Below are 19,839 nucleotides of genomic sequence, written 5' to 3'. Positions count from 1 at the left end.
CCAAAGGGCTCCTCATTCCTTTTTTCCTTCTTCGTCGTCGTCGTCTGCGCAATTTTAAAACCACCTGTTGAAAACGGTAATTAATTTAATTTTTTTTTCGTTTCGTTTCAAATGAATCAATGAAGTAGGAAAATAATAAAAGCTCTAAAAACTCAGTCAAGTTTGAAAAAGTGTTTGACGTTTAGGATACCAAATATACAATAAGTTGACGCTGAATGACAACTAAAATTAGAATTAACATCAACATTTGTAACTTGTTTATTTCATAAATTCTCAAAAATGAGGTTACATCAAACGTTATTATCTCAAGAATGAATAAAGATTTTCAAATGCGGTTTTGTTCATGAAAAAGCACGTACTTTCCGCTATAAGTGGTCAAAAGTTTATTAAGATATCTTAAGAATTCGATTTTTCAGGATTTTTTAAAAATGATGGAGTAATATCGTTTATTTCATAAATTCTTAAAAAATTAGGTTACTTCAAAACATATTATCTCAAGAATGAATAAAGATTTTCAAATGCGGTTTTGTTCATGGGAAAGTACATACTTTCTTCTATAAATAGACCATAGTTTATTAAGATATCTTAAGAGTTTGATTTTTCGCGACTTTTTAAAAATAATTGGAAAAAATTGTTTGCTTAATAAATTCTTAAAAATGAGGTTACTTCAAAACTTATTATCTCAAGAATGAAGAAAGATTTTCAAATGCGGTATTGTATATGAGACAGTACATACTTTCCTCTATAAGTGAACAACAGTTTATCAAAATATCTTAAGAATCCGATTTTTCACAATTTTTTAAAAATTAACGAAAAAAAATTGTTTACTTTATTAATTCTTAAAAAATGAGGTTATTTCAAAAGTTATTATCTCAAGAATGAACTAAGATTTTCAAATGAGGTTTTGTTCATGAGAAAGTATATATACTTTCCTCTATAAGTGTACAATAGTTTATCAAAAAATCTTAAGAATCCGATTTTTCACAATTTTTTGAAAATCAACCGAAAAATTGTTTACTTCATATATTCTTAAAAACTCAGGTTACTCAAAACATATTATCTCAAGAATGAATAAAGATTTTCAAATGCGGTTTTGTTCATGAGAAAGTACATATTTTCCTCTATAAGTGAGCAATACTTTATTAAAATATCTTAAGAATTCGATTTTTCACGATTTTTTAAAAATGATGGAGTAATATTGTTTACTTCATAAGTTCTTAAAAAATGAGGTTACTTCAAAAGTTATTATCTCAAGAGTGAATAAAGATTTTCAAATGCGGTTTTGTGTATGAGATAATACATACCTTCCTCTATAAGTTGACAACAGTATATCAAAATATCTTAAGAATCCGATATTTCACAATTTTTTGAAAATTAACCGAAAAAATTGTTTACTTTATAAATTCTTAAAAATCAGATTACTTCAAATATTAATATCTCAATAATGAATAAAGATTTTCAAATGCGGTTTTGTTCATGAGAAAGTACGTACTTTTCTGAATTAGTGAACAATAGCATATTAAGATATCTTAAGAATTCGATTTTTCACGATTTTTTAAAAATATATTGTTTACTTCATCAATTCTTAAAAAAATAGGTTACTTCAAAACATTTTCAAATACGGTCTTGTTCATGAGAAAGTACATACTTTCCTCTATAAGTGGACAACAGATTATCAAAACATCTTAAGAATCCGATTTTTCACAATTTTTTGAAAATTAACGGAAAAAATTGTTTACTTCATAAATTCTTAAAAAGTCAGGTTACTCAAAACATATTATCTCAAGAATGAATAAAGATTTTCAAATGCGGTTTTGTTCATGAGAAAGTACATATTTTCCTCTATAAGTGAGCAATACTTTATTAAAATATCTTAAGAATTCGGTTTTTCACGATTTTTTAAAAATGATGGAGTAAAATTGTTTACTTCATAAATTCTTCAAAAATGAGGTTATTTCAAAAGTTATTATCTCAAGAATGAATAAAGATTTTTAAATGAGGTTTTGTTCATGAGCAAGTACATACTTTCCTCTATAAATGGGCAATAGTTTATTAAGATATCTTAAGAATTCGATTTTTACGATTTTTTTAAAATGATTGTGAAAAATTGTTTACTTCACAAATTCTTCAAAAATGAGGTTACTTCAAAAAGTATTATCTCAAGAATGAACAAATATTTTCAAATGCGGTTTTGTTCATAAGAAAGTACATACTTTCCTCTATAAGTGGACAACAGATTATCAAAATATCTTAAGAATCCGATTTTTCACAATTTTTTGAAAATTGACGGATAAAAATTGTTTACTTCATAAATTCTTAAAAAATGAGGTTACTTCAAAAAGTGTTATCTCAAGAATGAACAAAGATTTTCAAATGTGGTTTTGTTCATGGGAAAGTACATACTTTCCTCTATAAATGGGCAATAGTTTATCAAAATATTTTAGGAATCCAATTTTTCACAATTTTTTGAAAATTAACTGAAAAAATTGTTTCCTTCATAAATTTTTAAAAAGTGAGATTACTTCAAATATTAATATCTCAAGAATGAACAAAGATTTTCAAATGCGGCTTTGTTCATGAGAAAGTATGTACTTTTCTGTATAAGTGAACAATAGCTTATGAAGATATCTTAAGAATTCGATTTTTCACGTTTTTTTTTAAATTATGGAAAAAAAAATTGTTTGCCTCTATAATCAGCGCCAGATTGTTGAGTATTAGTTCTAGTTTTAGTTGAAAATAATAAAATCTTTTATGAAAACGAAAATAAATAAATGTAAGATGGATTGATAGAAACGTCTGGTCGTGATTAAATTTGTTTTCATCCGAAACGACGTGCTGTCTCATTCGAAAAGCTCGACGACGACGGCTTTTCGCCGTTTTCCCGGAATCCCTTAGAACGTCCAGATGGATGTATCCGTCGTATTTCAGTTAGAACGGCCGGAAACCGACGGATACCGAGACCGGAGGTGGCGGAAATTTTAAACCTCTATAATATTCTGCGAACGACGCGACGTGTTTTCAATATGTTAGGAAAGCCTTTCAGGAGATTTAGAACTCACCCCATTTTCCGAAACCCCACCCCCTCATCTGACGTCTTTTCCCTCCCGAAACCATTGTGTTGTATTTGATTAATCTGGAAAAGGAGGGAGGCAAAAGCGGCGCGCAAGAAAACCAGAACTTTCAAGATTTCATTTTAAATCCAACTTAGGTTTAAATTAAATTTTTTTTAGTACGTACCCAAAATAAATTTCAAAAATCACTTAATCAAAATTTTTGTTGCAACACTTTCAAATTTCGAACTATAAAATTCATTTTTAATAAAAAGCAGATGCTGAGTTGTATCATCGTCGAAAGTGTTTGAAAGACTGAGAAAAAAATTATACAACGGAACAACTCGTTGGTTTAAATCTTGTCAGTCACACTTCGACCCTTATGTTTATACGGTCCATATTCATATGCATACATTAAAAAAAAATAATAATAATAACCCCGGGTCCCAAAACCCGTTTTAGTTCTTCTGTCTCCTCTAACACAGAGGAGCAGGCAACAAAAACCCCAGGTTCTACATGCATATAATTATAACATCCTTTCGCTTAAAACTCTATGGGAAAGTGTCGCGAAACATCACATCACCATATGGTTACTTCGCATTCAATGAGAAGGAATAAATTTACCTTTCAATAAAACTAAAAGGTATCAGGTGAATAAAAAGAAATTTCCATAAAATAATTGCTTTTAAAAAGTTGAAAATTAAAAAAAAATGTTACAAAAATTTTAGTTACAAAAGCTATACGGGAGTCATTCATTCAACTTTTTTTAATTCGATTTGCATATCCAGGTAGGACCACCAGTTTCAACTCGACAATGAGCATTGTTTCCCCTCGTTATTTTTTCTTTCTGTTCATTTGCACTCGTACCGGCAATGATCCGCCGTGTCTAATTTGCATGCGTGATACAACACGTTGGGTAACCCTTTTGGATTTCAAAACCGTTATGTACAGTTTGAAAACCGGTCAGCTTGTAAAGTTAAAACAATACGTCTCAGTTAATGGGTTAAAAAAAAAAACGTTGAGGAAAACATCTGTTCAAAACTTTGTCGTTAAGTAATTTTTAATAAATCACTCTGAATATATTTTTAATTAATTATCTTACATTATCTTATCTAAATCTACATCAAATTCGCTTTAAAATGGTTTTTATTTCGTTATGATATCTCAATTATTTTTTGAGATATCATTTATTCGACTTTTTCTCTGCCTCCTATCATCTGCTGACTTCGTAGAAGAATAATTACTGCTGATAGAAGACTGCATAAGTTGTTTATTGCTTGCAAAAGACAATGTATTGCTGGCAGAAAATTAGATACTGCTCGCAGAATGCTAAATTCTGCTGGCAGAAGGTTCTTGGTCAAAGGATCATGCTGAAAGTAGAAGATTAAAATATTGCGGATAGAGGCGGGATGCTTGTTTATTGTTAGCAATGAACTCGAAATTCTTTTCAGAAGACTATTTACTGCAGAATGTTGTTTATTTGTTGTAGACGATAATATACTGCTGGCAGAAAACTAGATATTGTTTGCAGAATACTAAATTGTACTGGTAGATGACTAAATATGCTATTAAGAAGATTAGATACTGCTTGCAAAAAACTATATTCTGCTGGTAGATGACTAAATACTGCTTACTTAAAGACTGCTGCTTAAGAGAAAGCAACTTACTGGTTACAGAAGACTCTTTACTGCGTGTAGACGACTGTTTATTGCTTGCAAGAGATAAATACTGCTTGAAAAGGATATTATGCTTTTGTAGAATTTAGGTACTGCTTGGAGACGACTAATTCTACTACTTGAAGACCAGGACATTTGCGAAGATTTTATACTGTTAGGCGAAAACTAAATTCTGCTAGTAGATGACTTAATATTGCTGGTACAAGATTAGATACTGCTTGCAAAAGACTAAATTCTGCTGATAGATGACTAAGTACTGCTTACTGAAACACTGCTGCTTAAGAGAAAGCAACTTACTGGTTACAGAAGACTGTTTACTGCGTGTAGATGACTGTTTATTACTTGAAGAGATAAATACTGCTTGAAAAGGACAATATGCTGTTGGTAGAACTTAGGTACTGCTTGGAGAAGACTAATTCTACTAGTTGAAGACGAGGACATTTGCGAAGATTTTATACTGTTAGGCGAAAACTAAATTCTGCTAGTAGATGACTTAATACTGCTGGTAAAAGATTAGATACTGCTTACAAAAGACTAAATTTTGCTGGTAGATGACTAAATACTGCTTACTTAAAGACTGCTGCTTAAGAGAAAGCAATTTATTGGTTACAGAAGACTGTTTACTGCGTGTAAATAACTGTTTATTGGTTGCAAGAGATAAATACTACTTGAAAAGGACAATATGCTGCTGGTAGAACTTAGGTATTGCTTGGAGAAAACTAATTCTACTAGTTGAAGACGAGGACATTTGCGAAGATTTTATACTGTTAGGCGAAAACTAAATTCTGCTAGTAGGTGACTTAATACTGCTGGTAAAAGATTAGATACTGTTTACAAAAGACTAAATTCTGCTGGTAGATGACTAAATACTGCTTGCTTAAAGACTGCTGTTTATGAGAAAGCAATTTATTGGTTACAGAAGACTGTTTACTGCGTGTAGACGACTGTTTATTGCTGGCAAGAGATAAATACTACTTGAAAAGGACAATATGCTGCTGGTAGAACTTAGGTACTGCTTGGAGAAGACTAGATTCTACTGGTTGAAGACAAGGATATTTGCGAAGATTTTATACTGTTAGGCGAAAACTAAATTCTGCTAGTAGATGACTTAATACTGCTGGTAAAAGATTAGATACTGCTTACAAAAGACTAAATTTTGCTGGTAGATGACTAAATACTGCTTACTGAAAGACTACTGCTTAAGAGAAAGCAACTTACTGGTTACAGAAGACAGTTTACTGCGTGTAGACGACTGTTTATTGCTTGCAAGAGATAAATACTGCTTGAAAACGACAGTATGCTGCTGGAAGAACTTAGGTATTGCTTGGAGAAGACTAATTCTACTTGTTGAAGACAAGGACATTTGCGAAGATTTTATACCGTTAGGCGAAAACTAAATTCTGCTAGTAGATGACTTAATACTGCTGGTAAAAGATTAGATACTGCTTACAAAAGACTAAATTTTGCTGGTAGATGACTAAATACTGCTTACTGAAAGACTACTGCTTAAGAAAAAGCAACTTACTGGTCACAGAAGACAGTTTACTGCGTGTAGACGACTGTTTATTGCTTGCAAGAGATAAATACTGCTTGAAAACGACAGTATGCTGCTGGAAGAACTTAGGTATTGCTTGGAGAAGACTAATTCTACTTGTTGAAGACAAGGACATTTGCGAAGATTTTATACCGTTAGGCGAAAACAAAATTTTGCTAGTAGATGACTTAATACTGCTGGTAAAAGATTAGATACTGCTTGAAAAAGACTAAATTCTACTGGTAGATGACTAAATACTGCTTACTGAAAGACTACTGCTTAAGAGAAAGCAACTTACTGGTTACAGAAGACAGTTTACTGCGTGTAGACGACTGTTTATTGCTTGCAAGAGATAAATACTGCTTGAAAAGGACAATATACTGCTGGTAGAACTTAGGTACTGCTTGGAGAAGACTAATTCTGCTAGTTGAAGACCAGGACATTTGCGAAGCTTTATTCTGTTAGGCGATAACTAAATTCTACTAGTACATGACTTAATACTGCTGGTAAAAGATTAGATACTGCTTGCAAAAGACTAAAGTCTGCTGGTAGATGACTAAATACTGCTTACTTAAAGACTACTGCTTAAGAGAAAGCAACTTACTGGTTACAGAAGACTGTTTACTGCGTGTAGACGACTGTTTATTGCTTGCAAGAGTTAAATACTGCTTGAAAAGGACAATATGCTGCTGGTAAAACTTAGGTATTGCTTGGAGAAGACTAATTCTACTACTTGAAGACCAGGACATTTGCGAAGATTTTATACTGTTAGGCGAAAACTAAATTCTGCTAGAAGATGACTTAATACTGCTGGGAAAAGATTAGATACTGTTTGCAAAAGACTAAATTTTGCTGGTAGATGACTAAATACTGCTTACTTAAAGACTGCTGCTTAAGAGAAAGCAACTTACTGGTTACAGAAGACTGTTTACTGCGTGTAGACGACTGTTTATTACTTGCAAGAGATAAATACTGCTTGAAAAGGACTATATGCTGCTGGTAGAACTTAGGTGCTGCTTGGAGAACACTAATTCTACTAGTTGAAGACAAGGACATTTGCAAAGATTTTATATTGTTAGGCGAAAACTAAATTCTGCTAGTAGATGGTTTAATACTGCTGGAAAAAGATTAGATACTGCTTGCGAAAGACTAAATTTTGCTGATAGATGACTAAATACTGCTTACTGAAAAACTACTGCTTAAGAGAAAGCAACTTACTGGTTACAGAAGACTGTTTACTGCGTGCAGATGACTGTTTATTGCTTGAAGAGATAAATACTGCTTGAAAAGGACAATATGCTGTTGGTAGAACTTAGGTACTGCTTGGAGAAGACTAATTTTACTAGTTGAAGACAAGGACATTTGCGAAGATTTTATACTGTTAGGCGAAAACTAAATTCTGCTAGTAGATGACTTAATACTGCTGGTAAAAGATTAGATACCGTTTGCAAAAGACTATATTTTGCTGATAAATGACTATATAGTACTTTCAGAACCTGTATACTACTAGTTCTGAACTTTTAGCAATAAGGATTGTTTGATGATAAATATCTATAGAAACATTTGACAAAAAACGATAAATATATATTTTTCTTTATTAAAAATAAGAAAACATTGATTAAAAACATTAAATTGAAACACCTGTTATGGATTCGTTATAAAAAAAGTAATTCTTGACGAACGTTGATTTATTAATTATAATTTCATATTTCGATTAATAATCGTTTCCTTTAACGTTGTGTACTTGAAAATCGTCGGCAAACACGAAAGACGCCCAACCATATCATTATCTTATAATAAAGCAATTAAACCCCGCGATACTATAACGTGATTTCACGTCTCTTTTCTTCTTATACGAAAACTCCATGTAACTTTTCCCTTCATTAAAATCGGCGCTCCGCGTGCCAATTCCAAAGCGGGGTTGCCCCACAATTAAATAACCGACGCGATTAATATAAAACGGTCGCAAACGAGACCCCGCTATCATTAACAATTTACATATTAGCCGTAATTACATGTCACTCTACATTTATTATTATTAAATTGAATGCAATTTTTTCGTTTAAAATCCGCTTACTGGAGTGGCAATGTTAGTTGTGAGTTGGTTGCTTTGATTCTTTGGTTATGAAGGGCTGTTTTTTACGTTGTCGGCCATTTTTGGAAGGAGACGCACGTCGTCGCGGCGCACACAATTTACAACGGCAAAAAAAACGTACTTTGCCACACTCAATCCACACACATCGACGCAGAATGGCCGCTTTCGATAAAAGAATCGCGCAAAAATCAATCGCAGAAACCCGTGAGGGTGGGGATGTTATTTTTGTGGTTGTATTTTTTTTCGATAGGTGACGCCAGCTCACGATAAAGTTTTTCAGAGCGCCACCCCACTGGAAATTTTTGCGGAATTTTATTCAACTATATAACTACATACTAAATATACAAGGTGCCCATTACGTATGGAATATAGTATATATCTCGGTAAATGTTATCTTTATAAAAAACATTTTATACAAAAGTTGTTTAATATTTTATTTGCCATAATAAGATTGCATTCAATTGTTTATAATTCAGAAAACAAATGAGTAACGAATAACACTTGAATTTTTTTAAATGGCAATGTACCCTTTCGTTAGGCTCATTTGATAGAGATTACTTTTCTCTTTACGATGACGTAAAATTTTTGTACCCTTACATCAGAATTTGTTTTTTGAAATAAAAATAATTGAATGCTGTTTTCTTAATTCTTATGGCAAATAAAATATTAAACAACTTTTGTATAAATTTTTTTTCTAAAGTTGGTACCTACCACGATATATGATATACATAATGGGCACCCTGTATATAATAACTACATATAGTTATTATATATATATAAATTATATATATAGTGTTCGTGAAGCTAACAGCCACAACCTATTCTTTATATAATTTTTATGTATGATATGGTTTTTTGAAAATTTCCTATAAAAATAATAAATTTATAAATTTGACAATTTCTTATTTTTCTTCTTTAAGAACTTTTACCTGGAAATTTTAATAATATTATCATACAGTTTTTATATCATATCATAAACTAGAATCTTTAAGCTTCAATTTAACATACAAATGTTATCATGATTCTTAAAAATACAGCCGATATGATTCTTCGAAAATTTCGTATTATTCTTCAGGTATAAATTTGACAATTTTTTCTTTAAGAACTTTTTCCTGAAAATTTTAATAATATTATCATATAGTTTTTATATCATATCATAGCCTAGAATCTTTAAGCTTCAATTTAATATACATATCATATCATGATTCTTAAAAATACAGCCGATGTGATGTTTTGAAAATTTTGTTTTATTCTTGAGTTACAAATTTGACAATTTTTTCTTTAAGAACTTTTTCCTGGAAATTTTAATAATATTATCATATAGTTTTTATATCATATCATAAACTAGAATCTTTAAGCTTCAATTTAACATACATATCATACCATGATTCTTATAAATACAGCTGATAAGATTTTCTGAAATTTTTCGTATGATTCTTGAGTTATAAATTTAACAATTTTTTCTTTAAGAACTTTTTCCTGGAAATTTTAATAATATTATCATACAGTTTTTATATCATATCATAAACTAGAATCTTTAAGCTTCAATTTAACATACATATCATATCATGATTCTTAAACACATAGCCGATATGATATTTTGAAAATTTTGTATTATTCTTGAGTTATAAATTTGACAATTTTTTCTTCAAGAACTTTTTCCTGGAAATTTTAATGATATTATCATATAGTTTTTATATCATATCATAAACTAGAACCTTTAAGCTTCAATTTAACATACATATCATATCATGATTCTTAAAAATACAGTCGATGTGATTTTTTGAAAATTTTGTATTATTCTTGAGTTATAAATTTATCAATTTTTTATTTAGGAACTTTTTCCCGGAAATTTTAATAATATTGTTATATACTTTTTATATCATATCATAAACTAGAATCTTTAAGCTTTAATTTAACATACATATCATAGCACGATTCTTAAAAATACAGCCGATATGATTTTTTGAAAATTTCGTATTTTTCTTCAGTTATAAATTTGACAATTCTTTCTTTAAGAATTTTTACCTGAAAATTTTAATAATATTATCATATAGTTGTTATATCATATCATAAACTAGAATCTTTAAGCTTTAATTTAACATAGAGATCATATCATAATTTTCAAAAATAAAATCGTTATGATTTTTTGAAAAATTCGTATTTTTTTATGATTTATAAATTTGACAATTTCTTCTTTAAGAACTTTTTCCTGGAAATTTTAATAATATTATCATATAGTTTGATATCATATCACAAACTAGAATCTTTAAGCTACAATTTAACATACACATCATATCATGATGCTTAGAACTACAGTAGATATGATTTTTTGAAAATTTCATATTATTTTTCAGTTATAAATTTGACAATTTTTTCTTTAAAAATTTTTACCTGAAAATTTTAATAATATTATCATATAGTTTTTATATCATATCATAAACTAGAATTTTTAAGCTTTAATTTAACATAGACATCATATCATAATTCTCAAAAATAAAATCACTATGATTTTTTGAGAAATTCGTATTTTTTTATGATTTATAAATTTGACAATTTCTTCTTTAAGAACTTTTTCCTGGAAATTTTAATAATATTATCGGATAGTTTTTATATCATATCATAAACTAGAATCTTTAAGCTTCAATTTGAGATACATATCATATCATGATTCTTAAAAATACAGCCGATATGATTTTTTGAAAATTTCGTATTATTCTTGAATTATAAATTTGTCAATTTTTTCTTTAAGAAATTTTTCCTGAAACTTTTAATAATATTGTCATATAGTTTTTATATCATATCACAAACTAGAATATTTAAGCTTCAATTTGACATACATATCATATCATGATTCTTAAAAATACAGCCGATATGATTTTTTGAAAATTTCGTATTATTCTTGAGTTATAAATTTGACAATTTTTTTGAAGAACTTTTTCCTGAAAATTTTAATAATATTGTCATATAGTTTTTATACCATATCACAAACTAGAATCTTTAAGCTTCAATTTGACATACATATTATATCATGATTCTTAAAAATACTGCCTATATGATTTTTTGACAATTTCTCTTTATAATTTTGATAATTAAAATATCTGATGTTGTTGACTTTTTGGCTGACACTCTATATACTTATATATCGACCACAACAGCATATATATATATAGGTGTTTGATATAAGGTTATTAAAAGTTAAAAAGGACATTTCATGATTACAACTAAAGTGATTATTGAATCGAAGACGTTGCCGTCTTGATGTTGGGAAATGAAGTTGAATGGAGGATGTTTTTGAGTGGAGGAGGGTGAAGATGTAATTAGGAGCAATTTCCGGCTTGTCAAGTCAGTGCCGTTCCTTTAAAATCAGATAATTTAGTTACTACCCAACAGTGAAAAAGATTTAATCCATAAAAAACGTTCAATTATTGTATATACAATGTATAGTTTTTATTTATAATTACAAAATTGTAATTTATTATATTTGTGTAATCATCCAATTTAGTTAACTTCCCAATTTAAACGTCGACAATAATAACGGAGTGTTAACTAAAACACCTGCGTTAAAAAAATTATATTGCAATTAAAATGGAACAATTTTCGAGAATTATTTACCATTTAAAGACGATGTCTTTCCACATAAAACGATATCTTTGGAATGATGACTTATATATGTATATAAAGTATTTCGGGGACACTTCTTGTATCATCGACGGGCGGTAATCGTTTTTTAATGAAATGTCATTTTTCGCCATCTGTCTCACGTTTCCCGGGAGCGTTATTACTATAATTATCGGTCAGTCGTAATATGAGTGTTTACGTTACGACCTACACGGGACGTTGTTATTATTTTTTACTTTACTTTTCAAGAAAAAAAAAAGGGGGTAGTGAGACTTGAAACGTCTCCTAGTAAAAAAGAAAAAGGGTAAATAAAATAAATCTCGATCTACCTGCTTTTTTTTTAACTCATTTGCATACAGTCGTACAAATAAAGTGTCGGGGTGAAAATTATAGGGTGATATCGAAACTTATTTCCTTATTTTTTACCTGGCATTATATACTACATACACCCTTTCGAATTTTTTGCCTTTCGATTAGGGAAGTAGCCGAGATTTAAGTTTGTTGTATAAAGAGGAATGATGAAGTAATTGATTTGTTTTAAATGAAAAAAAATGTGAAATCATTAACGACCTTTTAAAAAGCGTTTACCGTTTCGGTAAACATATTTATATTATACCGCGTTGACCGCATGCTGCAATTATAGAGGGAGAGGTTTACAATTACAGCACGGCACAACGTTGTAGTACTACGGTAATTTTCGTTATTATGGTTTTGTATAAAAATCACGCCCCATCGTCTACAATTTTGTAATTACCGAGTTCCGGAAATTGAAACGTTTAGGGTTTTCCTTATATTTATTAATAAGCGTAAAAAATAATTAGAAAAGATAATTATAGAATGGAATTACTAGGGTTGTTCTAAAGTTGGAATATATCCGTTAACATTATTAACGGGAAATAATTGAGGATTTACATCAAAAAAATTTTTTTTTCTCCATAACGGTTCGGAATTAAGTAATGAATTTTTTTGAGGTTATAAAGAAACGTTTGAGGTTAAGATATACCAAATTTAAAGTTTCCAAGATGAACAGTTCTTTATAAAAAAAAATTTTAAGTCACCTGTTAGAATTTAACGCTTTTTAATGATGTAGTTAAAGAAAAACTTAGTTTTTTCCAAAACGGTTTGGAATTGAGAAATGAAACTTTTTGAGGTTATAAAGAAACGTTTGAGGTTAGAATATGCCAAATTTAAAGTTTCCAAGGTGAACAATTCTTTAGAAAAATAATTTTAATTTATCGCTTTTTAAAGATGTAGTTAAAGAAAAACTTAGTTTTATCCGAAACGGTTTGGAATTGAGAAATGAAACTTTTTGAGGTTATAAAGAAACGTTTGAGGTTAGGATATGTCAAATTTAAAGTTTCCAAGGTCAACAATTCTTTAGAAAAAAATGTTAAAAGTCGCTTATTTGAATTTAAAGCTTTTTAATGATGTAGTTAAAGCAAAACTTAGTTTTTTCCAAAACGGTTAGGAATTGAGAAATGAAACTTTTTGAGGTTATAAAGAAACGTTTGAGGTTAGAGTATGTCAAATTTAAAGTTTCCAAGGTGAGCAATTCTTTAGAAAAATAATTTAAAAGTCACCTATTTGAATTTAACGCTTTTTAATGATGTAGTTAAAGAAAAACTTAGTTTTATCCGAAACGGTTGGGAATTGAGAAATGAAACTTTTTGAGGTTATAAAGAAACGCTTGAGGTTAGGATACACCAAATTAAAAGTTTCCAAGGTGAACAATTATTTAAAAAATAATTTTAATTTAACGCTTTTTAATGATGTAGTTAACGAAAAACTTAGTTTTATCTAAAACGGTTAGGAATTGAGAAATGAAACTTTTTGAGGTTATAAAGAAACGTTTGAGGTTAGGATATGCCAAATTTAAAGTTTTCAAGGTGAACAATTATTTAAAAAATAATTTGAATTTAAAACGCTTTTTAATGATGTAGTTAAAGAAAAACTTAGTTTTATCCAAAACGGTTTGGAATCGAGAAATAAAACTTTTTGAGGTTATAAAGAAACGTTAGAGGTTAGGATATGTCAACTTTGAACTTTTCCAAGGCGAACAATTTTTTAGAAAAATAATTTAAAAGTCGCCTATTTGAATTTAACGCTTTTTAGTAATGTAGTTAAAGAAAAACTTAGTTTTATTCAAAACTGTTTAGAATTGAGAAATGGAACTTTGAGGTTATAAAGAAACGTTTGAGGTTAGGATATGCCAATTTTAAAGTTTTCAAGGTGAACAATTATTTAAAAAATAATTTGAATTTAACACTTTTTAATGATGTGGTTAAAGAAAAACTTAGTTTTGTCCAAAACGGTATGGAATTCAGAAATGAAACTTTTTGAGGTTATAAAGAAACATTTGAGGTTAGGATATGCTAACTTTAAAGTTGCCTAGGTGAGCAATTATTAAAAAAATAATTTGAATTTAAAACGCTTTTTAAGATGTAGTTAAAGAAAAACTTAGTTTTATCCAAAACGGTTTGGAATCGAGAAATAAAACATTTTGAGGTTATAAAGAAACGTTAGAGGTTAGGATATGCCAACTTTGAAGTTTCCAAGGCGAACAATTTTTTAGAAAAATAATTTAAAAGTCGCCTATTTGAATTTAACGCTTTTTAGTAATGTAGTTAAAGAAAAACTTAGTTTTATTCAAAACTGTTTAGAATTGAGAAATGAAACTTTTTGAGGTTATAAAGAAACATTTGAGGTTAGGATATGCCAACTTTAAAGTTTCCTAGGTGAGCAATTATTTAAAAAATAATTTAAATTTAAAACGCTTTTTAATGATGTAGTTAAAGAAAAACTTAGTTTTATCCAAAACGGTTTGGAATCGAGAAATAAAACTTTTTGAGGTTATAAAGAAACGTTAGAGGTTAGGATATGCCAACTTTGAAGTTTCCAAGGCGAACAATTTTTTAGAAAAATAATTTAAAAGTCGCCTATTTGAATTTAACGCTTTTTAATGATGTAGTTAAAGAAAAACTTAGTTTTATTCAAAACTGTTTAGAATTGAGAAATGAAACTTTTTGAGGTTATAAAGAAACGTTTGAGGTTAGGATATGCCAATTTTAAAGTTTTCAAGGTGAACAATTATTTAAAAAATAATTTGAATTTAACGCTTTTTAATGATGTAGTTAAAGAAAAACTTAGTTTTGTCCAAAACTGTTTAGAATTGAGAAACGAAACTTTTTGAGGTTATAAAGAAACGTTTGAGGTTAGGATATGCCAATTTTAAAGTTTTCAAGGTGAACAATTATTTAAAAAATAATTTGAATTTAACGCTTTTTAATGATGTAGTTAAAGAAAAACTTAGTTTTGTCCAAAACTGTTTAGAATTGAGAAATGAAACTTTTTGAGGTTATAAAGAAACGTTTGAGGTTAGGATATGCCAATTTTAAAGTTTTCAAGGTGAACAATTATTTAAAAAATAATTTAAATTTAACGCTTTTTAATGATGTAGTTAAAGAAAAACTTAGTTTTGTCCAAAACGGTTTGGAATTGGGAAATGAAACTTTTTGAGGTTATAAAGAAACGTTTGAGGTTAGGATGTGCCAAATTTTAAGTTTCCAAAGTTAACAATTTTTTTTGAAAAATATTTTAAAAGTCGCGTATTTGAATTTAACGCTTTTTAATGACGTAGTTAAAGAAAAGCTTAATTTTATCCAAAATAGTTTGGAATTGAGAAATGAAACTTTTTGAGGTTATCTATGATTATTTGAGGTTAAGTTATATGCATTTTTAAGATTCCAAGGCGAACAGTATTTTTAAAAAACACCGATTTCTATTTTGATGTTTCAAAAATGACTAAAGAAATTTTTTTTTTCTCCATGACGGTTCGAAATTAAGTAATAAAATTTTTTGAGGTTATAAAGAAACCTTTAAGGTTAGGATATACCAAATTTAAAGTTTCCAAGGTGAACAATTAAAAAAAAAAAAAATTTATAAAACTACTTTTATCCGAAACATTTTTTAAAGAATATTTAGTTTATTTTATTTTTAAACTTTAAATAACAAAAAAGAAAATAATTCAAAGAATAAATCTGTATTTCCGGCTTAAAAAATAAACCTTATGGTACTCCTCCGATCCAACTCCTTCTTATAACCTGCTTCTCACGGTTTTATAAATGGGCAGCCTCTGTGAACAGGCATATAATAAACCCAACGAGAAAGAAAGAAATAGATCCCGAAAGAGGTAGCAGTAATGATATGCAAGGGCATGCATACATTAACAGAGGAAGACAGCTTCTCGAAGAACCCTTTTCTTCTCTTATGCGTCCCTCCCTTCCGGGTCGTAAAGAAAATAAATGCCCGTTGTTTTTTCTCCTCGCGTTTTATTCTTAGGCAAATAGGCGAGGGTTAACTTCGGAAGATACGTTCCCAGGCGGATGGATAGCACACCTACAGGATAACCACCTTTTTTTTCGATGGGGTTACTAAAAATTTACATCTACTCATCCAGCATATGCTACCAGTTCCAGTTTTTATGTGGGAAAGTGTTTTTTATTTTAAGATTTTAAATCTAAGGATTTTTTTTGTGAGAGCTTTATCTTTACCATTATCGAAGACGTCGGAATTAAAGCTTAAAAAGCTGTGTCCCTAGTGTACAGTAAGGGAAGATTTAGTTCTTTTTATTAGAAAAGGAAGCTTCTTAACTTCTTATTGAAGGGAAGGTTTTTTTTGCTTTCACCAATTAAAATAACGATTTTAATACAATTTTTAACGAAACATTTCTTTTGACAAGTACAAAAAAAAGGTGTATTGTCCATATGTTTGTCCGGTGAAGGTTGCTTTCTTTAAGAAACCTAAGAACACATTAGGGTCACTTGGGTATCATTTACAACGTTGCAGAAGGGGGACAGACGATTAATTTGATGGAAGTTTAATAATGGGGATATTAAACAAGAAAAAAAATGAGACAGGCACACGCTACTTCTTTAGTTATGAACACCGTTCTTTTAATTTCTTTTAATTTTAAGAATTAAAGTGTTAATTTGATGTTTTCGAAAGCTCAAAAAAAAAAAAATATAATAAAAGATTTATAAAGGGAAGTAAAGTTAAAAGAGGGGTTTGAACCCCTAAATACGAATACACAGGTGAAAAATAAACTAGGTGTTGCCGATGAACCTCTAATAGATCGATTATCCCCTTATTCAATGTATTGACAGCTCAACGAATGGGTTTCTTTCTATACCTGACAGGTTGAGGTTTTTAGGAACCCATTTAGAAAAAAAAGGCACACGTCTGCACTACAACCCCCGTCAATGAAAAATAAGTTTCTCTATACACACACTTCAGGTATTTTAGGGATTTCGCCTGTTTAAGTGGCGGTTTGGTTCCAGTGGTTTTGTTACATGAATTGAGTTAAAGATTAATTGATGTTTGATAAATGAAACGTGAGGTTAACCGCAATAATTATCGTGGAAAATTTAAATATCGATTATGACATGGTATTTTAAAAGAAATTGGATAATATACGGTGTTTATAATAAAAATGAGTGTTGTAGGTACAGGCATACTGGTATAATTGGTAATTAATCTCGCTCGAATCGCAACTTTGTTGTTATTAATTATACGGTTTGAAGGTTGTTTATTGATATAATTAATTCTGAGTTTATTATTGGAAGGAGTTAATATAAAATAATTATTTTTTGTTGAAGCTTGATTACTTACATTATGACTTTTAAAACTTTCATTAAAATAAAAACTGTTGACCTTAAAAATTTAAAAACGCATGTAATTTAATCAAAAAGTTTCATTTCTCAATTCCTAATGGTTTCGGATAAAGCTAAATTTTTCTTTGAAATCTTTAAAAAACGTTAAAGATGATTAGACTCAATGAACATGGTAACTTTGCTCCTGTGAGTTATGTAATCAAGGAGAACTTGTTTTTTTTTGCGCTTATAAAATGATCTTGTATATCATGTACCACATGCTGGAGAAATGCTAGGAGAACCAGAAGGTAAAGCAAGAATCTTGTTGCTGATCTGCCTTGAGCAGCAATAACGTTCTGCCCACCTTCTGCCTGTACATCGAAATGAGAAACCTGTACAAAAAGATGTAATTACTACCTTTTTTCTGAAGTTGGTTACCTTTAATTAGTGAGTCATCGTTGAGTCCTTGCTGGATGGAATGGTTTGGGAAGTCTTTTACAGATGGATGTGATTCTAAAATAAGCAAAGCTATTAGACCAATTTGTAGACGTAACATTGCAATAATATGAGGTTGATTTCTGTTTACCTGTTCACCTGTTTACATTGCTTTCTATACTAAGAGTTGTTGATGATTGTGGTTGAAAAGCTTACGAGGTACCAATGAAGAGAGCTTAAGTCTACTCCGTGGCTCATAGAGACACAAAGATATCGTGACTACTGTGAGCAGAATGAGTAATATTGCTAGTTGTAGGACAATCTTGCCTTGACGTGGCTGAATTGTTTTCTTTGAGGCGCTTGAAAGGTTCATAAAAAGTCCATAACAAATTAATAACCATTTCAAATCCAGCTCTTCCACTCCCACACCAATATTTATGATACTAAAGTTATATCATTTCTAAGACAATGAGACTTAATGCTTGAAGAGCACTTTTTTTATGTTTATGTAATAGCAGAAGCACTGCATACTATAGAACTACATCATTCACAACACCGCAGGACTGCAATTATAGTAGATAATACCGGATCCGAAGATTTACAAATGAATGTGATTATAATGAAATATCAAGATAACAATAGATAAAAAGATACTAGAAGAAACTTTCTAGTTCTAGATTTAGTGTAGATTCGGGTTTAGCCGTCTTAAGAGATGTACGGCTGAACCCAAATGTTTCTAGTTCTAGGTCTAATATTAGTTCAATCCAACCCAACGCAACACGAATGATTCTAGTTCTAGGTGTAATGTTAGTTCTAAGTAGTAATAGTGGTAGTGTAAAACTAGAACTAACTCTAATGTTGGTTACCTTCAATTAGGTGGTAGTCGCTAAATCCTTGCTGGATAGAATGGGTTGGGAAGTCTTCTACAGATGAATGTGATTCTAAAACATACAAAGCTATTAGACCAATTTGTAGACGTAACATTGTAATAATATGAGGTTGATTTTATTTTGAAGCAACAAAGTTTTCTCCTACTTGAAGGGTTCTGGCTCTACTTTTTTCATAATTGGATGGGGTTGGAACAGTGAACTAACATGCCTAAGGCCTGTTTGCATTGCTTTTTATACTAAGAGTTCTAAGACGAGAAGACTTAAATCTTGAAGGCCATGTCTCTGATCGAGTTGTCAAAATTGGTTTAAAGCGAATCCACATACATTTTCGATATTACAACAGATATTATGAATTTTTTTAGAAAAGTTAATTCCATTGGTATTACTTTTTTTTTCATGAAAAACAGCAAAATGAAGCTCAAACAGGCTAGTGAAAACCACGCCTCGCTATCATGTTTCTAATCTAAAATATCGGTGAAAGAAGATTTTGTGAGAAAATTCGATCAGTTTTTTTATGTGCCTTAGTTTAGAAAATACTTCACCTCACTTTTGAGAGCATTCCTCATTCTATTGTTTTTTAGTCCTACTAGAAGCGAAAATTTGACATAATATATTGACAAAAATAAATAAAATTTTAAACATATAATAATTGCAGAACTAACTACTACTAATTGCCCTAAAGAAATTAGCTCGAGCTTCTAAAAATTTATTTAATGCCTCTTTAAATACTCAAATTGCCGTCCATCATGTTCTATTCATTGCTGTGGATGGAGCGTATGCTCTCTTGCGTGGAAAAAACTGCGCTTTAAATTTCTGCTCTTAGAAGGTTATGAATGGCATTCCGAATCCTATTTTCCATGTCTTGTATGGTTGTGGGTTGAGTTTGAAAC

At 29.9% G+C, this 19,839-nt stretch overlaps 2 long non-coding RNA genes across 2 annotated transcripts in view; one reads left to right on the top strand and one right to left on the bottom strand.

The window, feature by feature from the left end:
• The window catches only part of LOC111419020 (uncharacterized), a 191,864-nt gene that overhangs the window by 37,244 nt on the left and 134,781 nt on the right, over positions 1-19,839 (top strand). The gene's annotated exons all lie outside the window — the stretch shown is intronic.
• On the bottom strand, positions 11,781-12,107 carry LOC139432629 (uncharacterized). Its single transcript, XR_011642369.1, has 2 exons — positions 11,971-12,107; positions 11,781-11,913 (listed from the first exon to the last, which is right to left on the bottom strand). It is a non-coding gene; the product is annotated as an uncharacterized lncRNA (long non-coding RNA).

This window comes from Onthophagus taurus, chromosome 1 (genome assembly GCF_036711975.1).
Source record: "Onthophagus taurus isolate NC chromosome 1, IU_Otau_3.0, whole genome shotgun sequence".
Lineage (NCBI taxonomy): Eukaryota > Metazoa > Arthropoda > Insecta > Coleoptera > Scarabaeidae > Onthophagus > Onthophagus taurus.
This window is presented reverse-complemented; position numbering and strand designations above follow the sequence as displayed.